The sequence below is a fragment of the Nansenia antarctica genome (genome assembly GCF_963989245.1).
Source record: "Nansenia antarctica genome assembly, chromosome: 2".
In the NCBI taxonomy this organism is placed as follows: Eukaryota; Metazoa; Chordata; class Actinopteri; order Argentiniformes; family Microstomatidae; genus Nansenia; species Nansenia antarctica.
In genome coordinates, this window is record NC_137675.1 from 73,109,043 (window position 1) to 73,124,643 (window position 15,601).

General features: G+C 43.6%; 1 pseudogene across 1 annotated transcript; it reads left to right on the top strand.

The window, feature by feature from the left end:
- The first annotated feature begins 314 nt into the window (after positions 1–314).
- On the top strand, positions 315–15,159 carry LOC308150575 (mediator of RNA polymerase II transcription subunit 25-like; annotated as a pseudogene). Its single transcript has 15 exons — positions 315–347; positions 1,761–1,860; positions 2,005–2,159; positions 2,513–2,588; positions 2,698–2,981; positions 3,111–3,209; positions 3,736–3,821; positions 3,954–4,008; positions 8,927–9,034; positions 9,411–9,584; positions 11,645–11,752; positions 11,976–12,047; positions 13,250–13,399; positions 13,802–13,922; positions 15,077–15,159. The product of its transcript is annotated as a mediator of RNA polymerase II transcription subunit 25-like (transcript).
- Positions 15,160–15,601: the final 442 nt, after the last annotated feature.

Sequence of the window (15,601 nt, forward strand, 5' to 3'; positions counted from 1 at the left end):
CTCTTTTATCTTATGTATTGCAGAGGTCCATGTTTGAATTGTCCTTTCTTTAGCTCCATGTATTCTGGCTATAGATTGTTCCATGTATAGTATGTCCAGGAAAGACAGCAGCCATTGTTTACGCGTAAGAGTATGTGGAGGATTCCATCGTAATGCTAACATATTTTTGACTGCGGTAAGGCCAGCAAATAAAACACGAAACATGGAAGCTGACAGATCCAATGATGAAGTATCATTCAAAATCAATAATCTCGGACAACAAGGTATATGGATCCCCAATAGATTAGATAAAGTGGAAGATGTTAGTTTCCAAAATGCCGCCACCCCAGGACATTCCCAGTACATGTGTAAAAAGGAGCCCACATGACCGAGTGAACACAGATCACAAATTGAGGAGGGTATGATTTTCATGAGGTGGCGTCTTCTCGGAGTGAGGTATAACCTGTGTAAGAAGTTAAAGTGAATAAGCTTATGATTAGGATTTTTGATGTGATATCCAGATTGTCCCAAACAGTCATCCAATCAATATCCCCATCAGAAAAATCAAGGTCTCTCTCCCATACCTGGTGAACAGCAAGAGGTTTACAGGAAGCTTCTAGTAAATGAGTGTATAATTTAGAGACTAAACCCCTTGTCTGTACTCCCACATCTAACATCGTGTGAAGCTCATGGGTATAGAGATTGTCCCCAGGGAACAGCATATGCACGCATGGAAGATCTAAGTTGCAGGTAAAGAAAAAATGAGAACCCTGGTAAATTGTAGGTCATACGCAGATCATTAAACATTCTAAGACCCTCATCATTAGAAATGTCAGAAAGAACATGTATACCTATATCACTCCATTGGGGATATGAAAAGGGAACTTTTCCGGTTAGAAGAGCGAAATTGTGGAAGATAGGAGTATGGGTGTGCCACTTTAACTGAGAGTGAGTAGCCTTCTCTACAGCCAGCCATACTGATAAAAGAGAGGACATTATAGGGCCCAGCTTAGATTTGGATTGTTTAGTAGATAGACCTGAGTACACTAAGTCCTGTAAGCGGTGAAGGGAAGCCAACTTTTCCTCTATCGCTCGCCATGCACGATGCATTACAATCTAACCAGGTTGATAAAGGGCGCAGCACATACGCCCAAAAATACATTTTAAAATTGGGAACAGCTAGACCTCCATCCTGTCTGCTGCGCTGTAGAGTGGATAGTTTTAAGCGAGGGCGCTTGCCTTTCCAAATACATTTTTATATAAGACTATGGATCTTGTCCCAGTGGGAGGTGAGATTGGCAGCTGTGTGATGTTTGAGGGGAGTCTTGCATGCACAGCCTGTTTCAAATCACACCTCTCAATAGGATTAAGATACAGGCTTTTTACTCTGTCTTCCAACTTGTTCCAACTTGTTGTGTCCAACTCGTCCAGTCCGTCGTCAAGGACTGTCCAACAGAGTCCTTTTCCAATCCTGTTCATGATGCCAAGACCACATACAACGTCCGGCAAATACCACCTTGTCCAGACAAACAGTAGTACACGTTTTGAGTGCTAGTTAACTTATTCACACAATTACTAACATAAGTAAATTTAAAAAAAATTTAAAAAAAAAAGGAAAAGGAAAAAAAACTCAAGCACACTGGATTTCTTTCTACTTTCTTTCTTGCTACACATTTATGTAGGTAGATGCCAACATTTTGTCATGATTTTAATGACCATTTTAATCATTCATTTATTTTGGTTTGTTATTGATGTTATAATAACTTGTGCCTCCTCCTTAGAGAGGCATCCATTTCTCTGTCGGAGGACCGTCTGAATCCAACCCAGACTACAGCCAAGACCCCTTTCACATGGTCCTAGTCAGGGGCATTGCACTTCCTGGTGAGAAGCAGAGAAGGTACACACATACAGTACAGTACAATCGTATTAGTACTGTACCAGTTAGGAGTCACTTCAGACATCAAACCTCTCCTCCCCTCCTCCAAGGATTGGTTCATAAATTTATTCTAGAATATCTCTTTCCAGTTTCCTCAGGTGGGGGCCCAGGCCCTCTCAAACCAGTGTTACCCCCCCCCCCCCCCCAGCCCCTCCAGGCCCTGCAGCCCCTGCCTATCAGTCAACCTCCTCTAGGGCCTGCTTCACAGGCACCACCACCTATCAATACGGCCCATCCATACCAGGTACCAAACTAATCCACAGAGTAGGAATGCTCAGCGGGGAGGCTGGTGAGGTAGAAATCAGAGGACGGGCTCATTGAAATGCATGAAATGGAATGTGGAATGGTACCATTCCTCATTCCATGCATTACAATGAGCCCCTCCAATTTCCACCAGCCTCCCCTTTGTGCTCAGATTCAGTGGAACTTTGTACTGTTTTTGTTGTTGGAGCATGGAATGTATAGTATTACCTCAAAATAGCTGGATTCAATTCAATAGCTGGAATGACAATAAAGTTGAATCTAATCTAATCTAAAATTCACTGGCTTCTAGTTGACACTGTTGTCTCCTCCTTCCTCCTCTTGGCCGCCTGTCAGCCTTCACCCTCGCTCAATGCTGCTCAGGCAGCCGCACAGATGGCTGTGGAGGCGGCCAACAACCAGAAGAGTCGCTGTGAGTCGCCTGCACCGTCTAAACCTCTTATCAGCAACATATTTTATCATTAGCGTTGCATCATTGTTACCTTATATTTGTGTAAGATTGTGTCTCTTTTACCCCTCAGTCCCAGGAATGGTAAATTCCGGTCCTCCCTTCAGTGGCCAGCCAACGCTCCCGTCTGTGGTAGGAGTGAAGCTGGCTCCCTCCAGCCAGCCCAGCCTATCAACTGTCACCACCGTTTCAACACCCATGTTGCCGCAGCAACAAGCCCCTCCCCCTCAGCAGGGGTAGCCCCCGGGAAAGCCACCGCCCATTCCACAGCCACAGGCAACACCTCAGCAGCAGCAGCAGCAACAACAGCAGGCCAACCCCAATCAGCAGACCCCCCCGTCATCACAGCCTGGCATGATGAGAGCCTGATCACTAAATTGTATCAAAGCAGTATACTCCTATATGATACATTAATACCCTAAGGCCCGTTATTTTTCTAATTGTCATCACTAATTGTCTTGTTACCACTCTCCTTTTCTCTAATAGGCTGGTGTGTCTGCAGCTCAGGCCAACTCAAATCCCATTGGACAGCAGCAATCTGCCAATAAGATTGTTGCATGGAGCGGGGTGCTGGAGTGGCAAGAGGTGAGGGAAACTATAACTTGGTCTAAACATGGATTTGTTTAGCAGCTCATGTGTCAACTGACAGGGTTCAGGTTAGATTCGGTTTGTATTACTTGTTGTGTCTAACTGGCAGTTACAGCAGGTTGAAGGATCCAACCTGCTGGGCATAAATGACCTATACGTCTGCTGGAAAAAAACCAACACAATGCAATTGTAATAGTGGACACAGGGACTACACCAGGCCCAGAGCGATAGGGGATTGATTAAGTATTGATCAGGTATTGATTCCTTGAAGATGAACAGTGCTGGTCATTGTCCCTGTAGGATCTGGCATATCGACCCTCTTTCCACTGCTTCGTTGTCAGGGCAATTTCTCATGTTCGGTAGTTTCTGCATGGGGCTTTTAGTCAAACAATCCCTCACTACCCCAAGGTGTGAAACGTTAGCCCTACGGTCGCTCTGTATGCTAACTTCCAAATCTCTACCATTTCTCTAATCCTCCCCCATTCCTCTCCTCCTTCCCCACCCTCTCCATCCATCACTTCAGGAGCCCAAATCCTCATCTATGGATTCAAATACCAAACTCACCCACTCCCTACCCTGCCAGGTGCAGGTCAACCAGGGAGAGAATCTGTGAGTAGTAAAAACCTACAAAGTGGCCGCTCCACTGATTGCTCTTTGCATGTGTTGCTGTGTAGATTGAGAATTATCGGGGGCTGTTGTTTGTGTTGTTGTTGTTTTTTTACATGTTGTGTCTCCCAACAGAAATGCAGACCAGTGGCCACAGTTGCTGATCATGGAGATGATCCCACAAAAGTTAGTCAAGGCAAGTTTATTTATATAGCACATATGTGACCGCGTTTCATTAAAAGGTCCTCATGTCGGGAATTGTGAAACCTGGCAATCGAGCCAAACAAGTCTTGTTGAAAATGGCATAGGACGAAAATGTAAGCGATGAAGAACCCATTCAATATCATAACCAACAGTTTTACATTCACTAAATACCTACAGTTAGTTAGCAAACTTGGGGGGGGGGGATACTCCCCACTTCCTCATAAATAGCCATGTGCGTGCGTGTCTGTTTGATGACAAGACTGCTGCCACCAAGGACTATTAACAGAGAAAGTTTCGTCGATTTTGCTTTGTTTTTGGGTAAGTGAGTTACATGCGTTGTTTACTAAGCTGTGTGTATGTACAAGTTTGGATGTTTCTTGTCGACATTGCATAGCCATGGGGTCAGGGGTCACGCACGTTAATAGGATTTAAGCAATCTAACAATTGTGCTTTTGTAATGAATGGTAATGTTGTGTGGAATCAAAAATAATGATTCATTAATTGATTTGTAGACTTATAGGCTACTGTGTAGAATAATACTGTGGATTGAAATGATTTCACTAGCCTACTTCTTACAGTACAGGATGACTTCAACAAGTAGGCTACAGTACACTATCGTTCATGAGAGTCTATGGCAAGCCTACACTATAGAAGTGTCCACACCACTGACCTGAAATTTGTGTTACAGAATGACGAAGGTGAGAGGTTCTGAGAGATGAGACCTTGATGTGAGTCACCAGCACTTCAGGTATTTGTCATTGTTGTTGTATTAGCAATTCTATTTTAACAACATAGCAGTATTTTGTAATTGTGGTGTGTTGGTAACAGTGGGCAATCATTTTAAATGTACTGTCTTCTTTTTTTGTTACAGCTTTGATGCCCAAATGGGATGGGAAGGAACTACACCGAAGTCTACACTAGATGCTTTATGGACTAATGATAAATGCATACACACGGACACAACATTATCATTTTTTACCATTCTATTATTGTATTTCTATTATTGTATTGCTCAATTGTATCTTGCCTAATTTCTTCTCTTGCTGCCGCAGTTTTCTCTTGCTGCTGCAATATCGACTGAAACTGAAGCCATAATAATGTTACTCTCTTGTACTTGTGTAATGGGATGTAATAAACTTTTGGGACACATGGCAATAAGGAGTAGATAACAGGTAGTGTAATGGGGGAGTGGTTGTCTTGAGGGAGTGTTTGGGGTGGAGTTAAGCAGCTATTGTTCCCACCCATTACCTACCTATGAAAAAAGGCTGAAAATACTTTGAGGGCGGATATCTCGGCTTGGTAATTTGGGGGGTATCAACATTCAAATATCCATGACTTCTTCAACTTGTTTCAGATTTCAATGTATGGCACATCATTTCAAAGCTTACAAACTACCCCTTCATAATCGGGAAAAAAATGAACAATGGTGTTGCCAGACTTGCAAACTTGTCACATATCTAATTCTCAATATTTTTTATTTTAGATAATAATAAGCAGTTTTTGCTGTTGACTTAATCTGGGAGTTAAAACTTAAGTCTGAATCTAAAATGACAGCTTTTTTTTACCAGCCGGCCCGGCCGAAAGCTACCATCGAACGGCCCATAAATCGGGGACAGCGGCCCATTGGTCAATTTTCTATACAGACACTGGGCTGGCCCAATCAACAGAGAGAGAGAGAAGGGGGGGGGGGGTCAGGGGTCACGCACGCAGCACCAGACCTCCGTCTCAGTTTCGCGGTAGTTTTGGGCCGAGCCGGCCGGCAAAATAAATTTAGTTAGCCTGGATAGTGGATACTGAGAGAGATGGAGCGCAAAAGCACACAAAAACGGAAGGGAGGCTGGGAAAAACTTAGGGAGAAAAACAAAAAGAAACTCGAGGCAGATGCATGCTGTGGCGAACTCAGGCTGTTTGAAGGGCAGGAGCGAAAAGAAAAAAAGGGCACTTACTGCACAACATGGGACCCCATCAGTGCACATCCTCTACTTTTCGCCACTCAAAAGGGCACTTAAGCGAGACGTTTTTCAACCGTGGGGGCACCAGGAGGGGCGGTCGCCCCCCCTGCCCCCCCCCCCCTGAGTCCGCCAGTACATTAGGGACATGTTTACCACAGCAGCAACAGCAACAGGTTGAAGAGGAGGCTAGCAGGGAGGAGCGGGAGCAGGGTACAGATACATTATGAGATGGCATTATTGTTATAGTTTGTTGAAGTGGCTGTTTTCCAGATATGCTGCTATCTCTACATTGTTCTACAGTAAGTAAAAAGGTACTAATAATGATGCAATTATTACTACTACTACTAAATGATCACGTCTTAGTCTCACCCTTGTCTCTGTCTCTGTTTCTCTGTCTCTCTCAAAGGTCGCCGTTGCCGTTTGTTTGAAAAATTTCACTGGACTTCACAGTCTTTCTTTTCCATTTAGCAGTGAGTTCACAGTCTATGATGCATTTAATACTAGTACTTAAATATTTGAATTTATTATATATTATTTAATATAATAAAACATTTGAAATTATTCTTTGACTTCTGGTGCTTTTTCTTTGATAACATTTTACTTCTACTATACTTGAGTCAAGTATGGAGATTGTGTACCCCATGGCCACCACCGCCAGTCAAGAGGGAGTGAGTACACTGGTCTACTTGCACTGGTACCATTGCTTACTGCATGTAGTCGTCTTTGTAGTGGTTTGGGGGAATACTACAGTTTGTCATATGACTGTACAGCACAGTATATAAGACGAGTATATAAGGCAAGTATTTTTGTGCTGGTGGGTGTGGTCCGACCGATTGGGGTGGGCCTGTCTGGGCCAAAAATGCCAGGGCCTCATTTTTGTCCCAGTCCAGCCCTGGTCCAGTAGCACTAGGACTAAGACTTTTGCTGCATCAGTGTATTTTTGGAAAAGTGCCTGATAGAAGATAACTATTTACAATGTGCAATAAATCCACCACAAGACAGCTAAATACTGTTTTGAAAAAAGTTTGTGGGTAGTGAATCCAGGCAACAGGTGGAGGTTTTAAGGTTGTGTGCTGTTTCTTCAAGAGCCTTAAGATTTATGGTTTTAAAATATGACATTTTAGTGATACTGCTTTTGTGGGCTACCGGAGATGGAAGCTTGTTTCTATTTTTCATAATAGATTGTCTGATTCTTTTTATTTTGTTAGTAAAAAAAGATCCAAATTCATTGCATTTTTCAGTGGAACGGTTTGACGCTAATTGAGCCTTCGGTTTGGCAAAATAGTGTCAAAATAGTGTGTATTATTAACATCCCTGCTAATGATATCAGAGAAGAACGACTTTCTGTCTCTATTCAACTCCATGTTATAATAATGTAGTTTCTCTTTGTACAGCTCCAGGTGAACATGAAGTTTAGTTTTCCGCCATGTACATTCGTGGAGGAGCTTTCTTTTTCTTCCTCTTTTTTTTTTTTTTTAAACCTTTATTTAACCAGGTGACCTCATTGAGATAAGGAATCTCTTTTCCAAGAGGGACCTGGCCAAGAGGGGCAGCACAATATGGAAGCATATAGCTGAGCCCTTAACCACCGCACTGACATAATTCATATACACCATACAGGCTACTGATTAACAGTAGGCAAATGCCAATTGAACAGATGTATTCATTATCCTATCTTAAGAAAACTAATGTAACACTCTCATCTGGGGACTTACACGGCAAATCAAATCAAAGATCGACAAATCCCTGATGAAAGGGAGATATGACTGCTCTGATGAATTAGCTATTTCATACATTTTCTCTATATAACGACGTCGATCATTGATCGGAAATGACACTATAGTTATAATAGTTTGCCTAACTGGCCATCGGATTTGGGCTCCTAATATCTAAAAAGCACTACGATTTTCTTATTTTATCGGATTAAAGTAGCAAAGACCAGAAATGTCCATTGACCGCCAGTCAAACTTCTACACTGCTATCACACAAAAAGGGGCGTGGACATGACGGGAGAGCAAAGTACCCGGATGTGTTTCCTAGAACATGTCAATGCAATTGCGTTTCACCGAACTGCATAGAGAGTTTGAGAGTTTTGTCAGCTACAAAGCAGCGCATGACTTTGTCAAATGGCTTTGCAATTGCGAATCACATTATTGCATTACAATTTGAATATTGACTCAAATAACGCAGGCAAAAGTGGCAAACGAATATGCTATTTTGGGATTGCAAAGTTATTTGCACATTAGAATGAACTTTTGAATTTTGTCAGCTACAAAGCAGCGCATGACTTTGTCAAATGGCTTTGCATTATAATTTTAATATTGACAGCGAATGTGCACATCGGGTACATGAAAATGCAAATGCAAATCATTAGAATTGCATTTGAATTTGAATATTGTCTGAAAGAATGCATGCAAAAGTGGAACATGCAATTGCAATCTCATATTGCATTGGCATTTGAATTATGTCAGCTATATGCTTCCATAGCACAAGGACGCAGGCATACATTCAATACACAGATAGACATAATACAAAATAACAAGAAATTAAAAGCAGGTTTGGGCAGGCACAGATACTGAATTAAAAGCAATGACAATTTCCAATACGTTCACCTTCTAAGACCTTTAAAATCGTTATGAAAGCATCATAACTGATTAGTTATTTGAATTGTAAGTCTTTCTGGAGAGTGTTACGGGCAGAGGGGGCAGCGTACTTACTAGTTGCCCAGCTCAGTACGAGCATGCGGAACATGCAATTGTAGAGCTCTTTCTTTATCAGAGATTAATTCGATTTTGACTGGTGCAATGTCAATGTTTTTTTTTTACTGGTGAGAGTCCTTCCCCTCCCTCCTTTTTATCCAAATGTTTGTTTGTCTGTGTTTCTAAGTGTGTGTTCAGGAATGGCAGGAGATTATAATGAGATATGAAAATCTAAATAGTTGATAGTTGAAAGAAAACCCTCGGTCCACTCTTCAGGAACACTCAAATGGTTCAGTTTCTCTTCACAAACAAAGACGCTCAGTCACTCAAAGGCCTGTACCGCATAATGGCCAACAGATTTGTGAGTACTACTAAACGTCCCATCACCGTTGTGTCTATCATGAGTCCACACTCACAAGTGCTGTCCCCTAGAAGCCTCGATGGATTAAACAGATGTTTCTGTGTTGCAGTTCTGTGCAGGAGCCACTAGAGGGGGCACTGTGCCTCTGTATCTTTTGTCAAACAGCTTGTGTATGTAACACCCTTGATCACCAAAGGAAGGAGGACAGTAGTGGTTGAGCATGACTCTGTTCCAAGTGAATGTGTATCCGCTTGAATGGTTTTGTCTGACAGTGTGCCAGAATATAATTACATATGAATGAATGCCAATGCGGAGGCCTAACGCTGACATCTCACCCTGCCTTGACCTCTGACCCCTTGACCTGTGACCCCTGCAGGTGGGCTGCATGCTATTCCCCCACAGCACCCCCTGTGAAGTGCGCATGCTCATGCTGCTCTACTCCTCCAAGAAGAGGATCTTCATGGGCCTCATCCCCAACGACCAGAGTGGCTTCGTTAACGGGATCAGGCAGGTCATCACCAACCACAAGCAGGTCCAGCAGCACCGTTCGGTGAGCAGCGGGGATCCTGGGAGAGGTGGGAGTGAGGGGGAGGGGACTGGGAGAGAGGGGAGGTTGGAGGAAAGAGCCTGGGATCGAGGGATATTAGGAGGGGGTGGGGGGTAGCACAGAGGGGGTGGGGGGTAGCACAGAGAGTGCTCTCCAGAGCCTTCACGGCATCATGTAGGGATAATTCCTGCTAAGCGTTTCCAGTTTGAAAGCATCGTCACCCCCTATTGTGCATGTCAAAGTTCATTAGAGCAGTGAGATGCTAAGTTCACACAGGGCCCTAACAGTGTCATACACATGCAGTAAACATGTCAGACCCTCTCATCCTGTATAATACACCCTTAGGCCAGAGTGTTGTTGCCTCCAGGTAAGCACTCTGCAAGCTTATGTCGTGTCAAAAAGACTGCAGGCCTCATTGAAAAGGCAACCTGTCTGTGTTCTAGATTACCGTAGTTACATTCTATCCTTACAGCCTTTCTGTTCCCATTAAGGTTGATGTAGCCTGTTTGTTCATGCTGCTAATTTTATGTGTTGGTGGGGGGGAGCACTAGACCTATAGGAATGTGTTAAGTAGTGCGTGTGAGTGTCAGGGCAATTACACTCGGCAGTGGACATGAAATTATAATGAAGACTTTTTCATGATATATTCAAAGCTGCATTGCTAATGGGGAATTGCTGTGGTAATCTCAAAGGGATAGTAGGGATTGTTGAGCTTTCTTCAGCTGCCTCCGGGCCTAGCATTTAGACATACCAGTATGCATGATTGGGATCAACTGTACGTTATCAAAAGCATAGAAAACTGCTTTCAAAATGTGAAAAAAGGTGTCTGGATGAGCCTACAACAATCCAAGTATGTGGAAAATGAGGTCCAATATTGAAAAACCAGAGCTATCCTTTTGACTTGATTAAGCAATTATTTAATAAGGTTTTTTCTTTGCAGGAGGCTCTGGGGTAGTGTTGTGGGTTATTAAGAGTCTAAGCTGCGTAGAACCCTATTGTGTTTGTGTTTGTTAGCGTTGGCTTGTTTTTTGCATTGTCTTGCAAAAATACTTTTTGAAATGTTACGGCATAGGAGTTTGCAAATTGGCAAGATGGTAAAAGGCCGTAGGTTAATTTATCTGTCTCTTCACAAGTAAGAGAAGTACAAAAATAAGTAATTTGCATCATGGACCCAGAACTTCTGCCATATAAAATGTTGTGAACTGATGGGCCAGTCGGCATGAAACTTCATATAGCATCTTTGGACCCAGTTCTGCCAAGGCAAAGTCATTCAGCCATGTAGCTCAAACAACATGGCTGCTCTGAATCAATGAATCAACTTTAATCTGGTCTGTGCTATAATTGACAAGCTTAGAAATTAGACATGACTTTGGAGGAGAAGATGTTAAAAGTATTCAACAACATTGAAAACATAACAGAATACACCATGAGCATTTCTCAGACTTTTCAAAATGACAAGAAATGCTAAAAGAACTCAAAATCGGTTACTCTAAGCACATTGTGGCAATTTTTTCCCAAGTATTCTGTTTGTGCCCTGGAAAATATGCGATATTACGGCATAGCTGCTTGCAGCTACATTTAGATATTGTTTTTTTCCATCTTCCTTTTTGGAAGACAAAATTGTCCCAGAAAAATAGAAATGATATGTGCGCTAAACCTCTGCAGTGTGTTTTTTTCAGACTGTTAGGCTTAACGGTGCCATACAGAAGTGTACAGAGAAGATAAGAGGAGGGAAATCGAGGAGAGGGACGGTTTTTATTCTCTTTAAAACAAGATTAGGTGTGGAGTGTCATCCAGTGTCACAGTCAGATTATGGCTCGTCTTGCTTGCCAAATTTACAGCTCCCGCACTCATCTGGCCGTGAGAGACTAGGTGATGAAAGGGTCAAAGATCACGTCTTAGCCAAGTCGGGATAAGCAGGAACGGGAACGATTTCACCAGCTATTTTGTGTCAGATTTGCATGGCTTATTTCAGTTGAGAGATGTAGAGTACAAATGGGAAGCGGTTCTGCCCACTGGATATAATGGCCCCTCTCATTCTCTGCTTGACCACTCTCCTACAGTTGGGCTCAGGGGGTCCGATGCCACCTGGCCAGGTTCCGACCAATCCCAATTTCCTCAACAGGCCGACGGGACCCATCCCCGTCTCCCATTGCAACGTCCAACAGCAGGTAAGCTCACTGCAGCGTAGCATCTCTGTTCATGCTCTCTCCCCCCCCCCCCTCCTTCACACTGATCCTGGCTCCACCTCCTGTTCCTCTGGTATCCTGCTATGACTGCATGCCTTGTTAACCCTCCCCTCCTCCCTCCCCCTTCTCTTTCTTTTCTGCACCTCCACCACCCCCTCTTCTTCCTCCTCTCTCTTCCTCTCTCTTTCGTCTCTCCTTTGTTCAGTCTGTGGTGGTAGGCATGCCCCCTGTTAGTCAGGTCGCTATGATGGAGGATCAGCAGAGACAGAATAACCTGGTGAGAGTTACATCACACACACATGCACACACACATGCACGCACGCACGCACACACACACACACACACACACACACACACACACACACACACACACACACACCACTGTGGGTCTGCCACTCGCTTTTCGGCTCGGAACAGAGTTTACAAGGGGTAGTGGTTGAAATCTTCCCCTATGAAATGGGATAACCCTTCAAGACCCTGATACACTCGCAATTCGTTCACAACTTAAGTTTCATGCGATCAATTGATCAAACAAGTCATCAAATAAAAAAGAACAATGCTTCATTACCAGGCCAGTTCATGACAGAATAGCGGTGCTCTGTAGACTAGCAACCCATGCTCCTACCCTGCCAGTCTGCACTGATATAGAGGAGCGGTAACAAGTGCAACAACTTGCAGTTGGACTTAAGTAACATTTTGGGCGTCATAATATGTATATATATAACAGGCGGGACTGTCATGCACAAATCAGCCATAAAACATTGTTGTAACATTAGATAGATAGCTAGAGACCGATTTTTTTGTTATGCTTGTTATAAAGAAAATAATTATTTAAATATTATCGAAAATGTCTATAATACATTGAAATGACATTAAACTAAGATAATTTGATGTTTATCATAATTTATAAATCTTTATTAACAAAGAAAATAATTACATTTGTGGTTTTCTTTTGTCGCTTGTGCATTCCGCCACTATCTTGCAAACGATTCGCACAGCATTCTGGGAGATTTCACCACTCGTTTTTAACCCTCGGTTTGGAGTGTGCATCTGTAAAAACTCTGTTTGTAGCCTTACCACTTGGCCCTACCCCTACATGCCAACAAGAATTGGGGCACCCCTACCCTACACGTGAATGCACAAAACGGAGGGGTAGGGCTAAAATGTTTGCTAATTTCAGCACCAGCGTGGTGGACAGCTCCTTTTCCACTCTGCATGTTTCCTCTCTCGCTGTCTCTGACTGGATGCACAGCCTGCTCACAGCATAGGTTGCCTGGCATGTTTAGGGTTAAGAGTGGCACACTCAGTCTAGGTCCTCAGGCTAACATAATTCCAAATCAAGTGCAAATCTCTTTCCACCAGTGCACCATTTTTCTGTCTGCTGGGGTATGAATCACCTTCCCTTCAAGTCTCCCTCCTGGGTGCTCTTCTCTCTCCTACCCTCTTCTCAACCACTTAAACTCTCTTACACTCATCCAGATGACAATGAGAGCAGCCGGCACAGCCAATCAGCAGGCACCTGTCACCAGAACTCCGCCCAACCAGGTCGCTCAAGGAGGACAAGCCCAGCCTCAGGGTGTCAAGCTCCGCCTTCCGAACCCCGGAGCCAATCCGCAGCTGCAGCAGCCAGTAAGACTGGAATGCACCAGCTGACTATCCATATCATATCACGGCCGTCATCTATATTTTACATGTCTTCTTATAAAGAATTAAATATTTATTAGCAGTTACCTACCTGAAGCAGTCTATGACTAGACCTCAGGCTGGGAATGTCTCTTGAGTGTGTTTGTTGATGAAGCATATGTGAGTAGTCATATTGTAGAAATAGAAGTGCAGTCGTAACATTGTTTCTCTCTCTCTGTGTCTCGTTCTTCTTCTTTTTTTCTGTCTCCTTTCTTTCTTTCACGCTCTCTCTCTCTCTCTCTCTCTCTCTCTCTCTCTCTCTCACACACTCTCTCTGACTCTCACTATCATGTCTCTCTCTCTCTCTCTCTCTCTCTCTCTCTCTCTCGCTTTCTCTCTCTCTCTCAGCAGGGTGGTGTGTCTCACATGCAGGGCATGATGCCTCACCAGGGTATGGGGCCGCAGCTAGTCCACCCTACACCAGGAGGGGGCGCCCAAATGCAGGCCCAGTGGAGACAACCTCTCGGAGGTGGGCTACAGCCACACGGGGCCTACACACATTGTACTGTATAGACTGCACACATAGCTCCGAACACAGGACACAATCATTAATCAGGAGCATAATACAGTCTAATACACTCACCAAACACTTTGTTAGGAACACCTGTACACCTTCTCATTCATTCAGGTGGTGTAATGGTGTGAGGAATGTTTTCTTGGCACACTTTGGCCCCGTTAATACCAATCAATCATCGCTTTAATGTCACAACCTATTTGAGTGTTGTTGCTGACCATGTGCATCCCTTCATGGCCACAATATAAGTAAGTAAGTAGCTTAACTATCTCCTGTTTCCGTAGTGTGAGGCGGCTTGATGTACACCCCCTGGACATGACGCTGGTATGTCGCAGGGTCTTACCCCCAATCCAACCCTTAATGCTGAGCGCCAAGGAGGGAGGCATCAGGTACCATTTTTATAGTCTTTGCCGGGGATCGAACTCACAACCTCCCAATTTCAGGGCGGACACTCAAGACCACTGAGCTGGTATGGCCACAAGGTACCCATCTTCTAATGGCTACTTCCAGCATGACAATGCACCATGTCACAAAGCAAAAGTCATGTAAAACTGGTTTCATGAACATGACAATGAGTTCAGTGGCCTTCTCAGTCACCGGATTTGAATCCAATAGAACACCTTTGGGATGTGGTAGAACAGGAGATTCACAACTTGAAAGCGCAACTGAAAAATCTGCAGGAATTGCATGATGCAATCATGTCATCATGGACCTCTCAAAGGAACGTTTCCAACATCTTGTGGAATCAATGCCACAAAGAATTGAGGCTGTTTGGAGAGCAAAGGGAGGCCAGCTTTAGTATAGTGTTCCTAATAAAGTGTTCAGTGAGTGTATATCACAACTAAGGAAACTAACGTTGCAACTAAGGTAATATGCTTAAAGAAGACCATACGCAGTATGCATTGTAGCCAATGTTTGTCTCTGTGTCTATATATTGTGAAATGGGTGAAACTGTGTAGTATATGTGTGAGTCAACAACTTCAGTCAATATTTGTATATGCAGTGATTCATTCTCTTTTGTATTTTCACAACCAAGGAAATGTCTGTGTGAACTATGTTCTTGCCACCCAAGGCTAAATCTGCCTCCCCCTCACTTCTCTCTCTCACAGGTCAGATGCTGATGGCTGCTGGGTAAAGGGGTTCCATAACACAGCCTCCTGGAAACCCACAGGTCTCCAGTGTCATTGAGTAATAGACTCTCATGGACCTTATTGGATTTTGAACACAAAAAAAAGACTACACTTCCCATCAGCCAATCATTTGAGTTTCATCATGTGAGCAGACTGGGAGGTGCACTTTGTCTTGTTTCAACACTTGCTTTTGTTTTCTTTCTTCTTCTTTTTTCTGAAAAAGACACCAACAACAGCAGGATGAGTTCGTACTGTAGAGCTATTGAAAATGATTTGTGGCAGACATGCAAGCACACACTCACGCACGCACGCACACACGCACGCACACACACACACACACACACACACACACACACACACACACACACACACACACACACACACACACACATCCATAGACTCATCCACCCTATCACAAGCTTAATGAAGCCAACCAAATGGGAAGACACCGTTCATTAAACTGTCATACTTGTCTGTAAACGTGCTTCACATTAATTTTATTGT